General features: G+C 43.8%; 1 long non-coding RNA gene across 1 annotated transcript in view; it reads right to left on the minus strand.

The window, feature by feature from the left end:
* The window catches only part of LOC122541065, a 341,169-nt gene that overhangs the window by 219,146 nt on the left and 118,255 nt on the right, over positions 1 to 3,768 (minus strand). The window lies entirely within an intron of this gene.

Here is a 3,768-nt window from a genome sequence, read left to right on the forward strand (position 1 = left end):
TACATTGTACTTTGCTCAAAAACTGCATGAATTCATGTAAAACTCTGTTATCTCACTTTTTAGATTAGAATCAATCTAAATATCATGGCAAATACAGAACACAGGGGGCTAACACCTTCAACATATTGTCTAGCTAACACCAATTGTTACAGTTAACCTAAGAATGCAACTTTTAAAAAAAGGTTTTGTGATTTACACATGAAAGAAGTGAAACTGTCATGGTATTCGAACAGATGAAAGACTCAACAGACAATCAAGGTATTTTTCAATGTATAATTTCAGTTACATCAGACTGTAAATTTTTGATATAAACTCTGTGCCTAACAAATGTGCCCTCCACAACCACCTGATGAAGGAGCGGCGCCCCGAAAGCTAGTGTGCTTCCAATTAAACCTGTTGGACTATAACCTGGTGTTGTGTGATTTTTAACTTTGCCTTGTGAAGAGAGATTGAGCAGTTTAGGCCGATACTCCTTTGAGTTTAGCAGAATGAGAGGAGGTCTAATTGAGATTAATAAGATGCTAAAGGGGATTGATATAGAAAGGATGTTTCCTCATGTGGGCCAATCTAAAATGACAGGTTTAGTTTTAGGATAAGGGCTGGCAGATTTAAAACAGAGATGAGGAGAAATCACTTCTCTCAAAGAGTCATGAATCTGAAATTCACTACCCAAGAGTGTGGTGGATACTGGGACACTGAGTAAATTTAAGGGGATAAGCAGATTTTTAATTAGTAATGGGTTGAGGGCTGTGGAGAGCAGGCAGGAAAGTGGAGTTGAGGCCAAGATGAGATCAGCCATGATTGTATTAAATGGTGGAGCAGATACAAGGGGCTGAATTGCCTACACCTACTCCTCGTGTTCTTATGTTTGTGTCCTGCCACTGAATTCTCATGTGTATTTGGTGGAAGTGTGCTTGAGCTCTGAAATGACACAATAGCAGACTCAGGAACTGTGCCGTACTGCAGGGTGGTAAGGACAATGGCCTTATTGACTTTGGTTTTGGTCTTCATCTTAATACCATGTGGCTTCAAATCACAATCAGGTGTCAGCCACATTCATAGCATGCCTTAAAGGTGCTGATATTGATGGTACTATCTAGTCATGAATCCAGTTCATACTTTGTACGGTTGACATAAGAAGATCAAAGGGCACCAAATACTTCTGGTACTTCAGTGACTCTCACCAAATCCAGTTTAACTCTGTTCCCTTAAAAATCGTGTGTGTTACAATATATTTCTCACATTCCTACAAACCTACCAGAAAATCTCGTGTTCTTTCATGTTTTGCCAAAAATAACTCTTTTATTAGATTATTGTTACAGCGTAGAATGCTTCTGGAAACAGGTCATTCGGCCCATTGAATCAACATCAACACTCTGCACAGCATTCCAACCAGACCCACACCTCTACCCTATCCCTGTAATGCTGCATTTCCCATGGCTAATCCACCAAGCCTGTACATCCTTGGACTGTTGGAGGGAACCCCGCGGATACAAGGAGAATGTTCAAACTCCACACAAACAATTGCCTGAGGGTGGAATCAAATCCAGGTCCCTGGCACTGTGAAGCAGCAGTGCAAACCACTGAGCCAATGTGCCATCCTAACAATTCTAGCATAAAACATCACTGGCTATTGTACCTGAATGATTCAGTTCATAGGACCACAGATGTTAACACAAAGTTGGATTTTATAGGGCTTCATGATAATACTACTCTTCTCCCCTAACCCCTGCTGACTAATAGGTTTGTTGCCTGCTCAAGGGAAGAATGGCAGTCTGTTTCTCCTCTCAAGGACAGCAAGGCCAACTTCAGAGATGCTCAGTAGAGCCACTGGGAGAATGGTGGCCACTGCTGGTTCTGCATTCAGTAGATCAGGAGGCGAGGTACAAAAGATTGGAATTCTCTTGGTGCTTTCAGGATCAGCCAGAGAGTTAGACTGGGGGCTTCCAGGATTTGAAAGGCCCAAGCAGTTTGTCACCTTGGAAGGAAGGCAGGGTAACACCCTGGGCATTCCTGTCAGGGGCTCAATAGGCCAGTTAAAGAGGGATTTCCCTTGCCCAATAGAAGCCCGTGCAGCCTGACCAATTGGGTGGGCCTCTCCTGCTGCCCCATAAATGCCAACAGATTTTGGATTAAACCCTTAAGTGGGTATTCATTACCGATTTAAGGGCCTCAATTGGCTCAATGATGGGTGTGGTTAGCTGGCAGCACCCCCACTAATGGCACAACTGGAGTTGGGCCAATGCAAGTGAGTAGTTTGTGGGCAGACTTCCTGTGCATTGTACCTGTCAATCTTCAAACCAACCCATAACTGCAGCTCTGTGAATATCGAAATCTTTCAAGCAGCCCGACCCGAGCAAGCATCTTTTAGGACCTCACAGGCTTGCAATGCTCTCTTCGTCACAATTAGTCCACACCAATTCAAATATGGTTGAAGCGAAGCGTTATCACTGGTGTAATGTAGGATGAACTGCAGCCGATTTGGACACAGTAGCAACTAACCAACTTTGATTTATAAGGATGTTACTGAGACTGGAGGGTTTGAGTTATAAGGAGAGGCTGGATAGAGTGGGATCTTTCTCCCTTGGAACATTGTCAGCTGAGATTTATAAAATCATGACGGGCATAGATATGGAGAATAGCCATGGTCTTCCCCACGATAGGGGAGTCCAAAACTAGAGGGCATAGGTTTAAGGTGAGAGGGGAAGGATTTAGAATACATTAGATTACCTACAGTATGGAAACAACTACATTATTCAGGGGTAAATGTAGGATAATAGGGTAGGGGAATGGGCCTGGGTGGGTTACTGTTCAGATGGTCGGTGTGGACTCGTTTGGCCGAAGGGCCTATTTCCACACAGTAGGGATTCTGTGACGTTAGGGTGGCACAGTGGCTCAGTGGTTAGCACTGCTGCCTCACAGCACCAGGGACCCTGGTTCGATTTCCACTTTGGGTAACTGCATGGAGTTTGCACATTCTCCTCGTGTCTGTGTGGGTTTCCTCTGGGTGCTCCAGTTTCCTCCTACAATCCAAAGATGTGCAGGTCAGGTGAAGTGGCCATGCTAATGTACACAGCCTACACATCCCTGAACACTATGGGCAATTTGGCATAGCCAGTTCATCTAACCTGCACATCTTTGGATTGTGGGAGGAAGCCAGAGCACATAGGGAGAATGTGCAAACTTCAGACAGACAGTCACCTGAGGCTGGAATTGAACCTGGCTAACCACTGAACCACCATGCCATCCCCAAAAGTGAACTGAGGGGCAACTTCTTTACACAAAGGGTGGTGCATGTATGGAATGAACTGTCAGTGGAAGTGGTAGAGGTAGGTACAGTTACAACATTTAAAAGACATTTGGATGGCTGTATAAATTTGAAAGGATTAGAAGGATATGGGCCAAATGCTGACAATTGGGACTAGTTCAGTTTAGGAAGCCTGGTCGACATGGCTGAGTTGGGCTGAAAGGCTGTATAACTCTATAACTAGCAATGAAATACCAACCAGATAACTGACTTCCAGAATTGACCAGAACACCAGTGTAATGATACTGTGGCTTTAAGAAATGCATGTTGTCCTGATTTATTTTTAAGAGAGAGATTGAACAAGAGGTGGTGAGCAGTCTGTGGTAACGTAAACAGCTTATAAGGCCTTGAGGATTTTTTAAAATGTTGGAACAATACAAGCAGCCTGGCTGGGTGTGGCCAGCTCTCACAAGCCTGAATTTATAGTGTTTTTACTTTAATTTTTAGATTCAACAGAAGCT

The sequence above is a fragment of the Chiloscyllium plagiosum genome, chromosome 36, assembly GCF_004010195.1.
Source record: "Chiloscyllium plagiosum isolate BGI_BamShark_2017 chromosome 36, ASM401019v2, whole genome shotgun sequence".
In the NCBI taxonomy this organism is placed as follows: Eukaryota; Metazoa; Chordata; class Chondrichthyes; order Orectolobiformes; family Hemiscylliidae; genus Chiloscyllium; species Chiloscyllium plagiosum.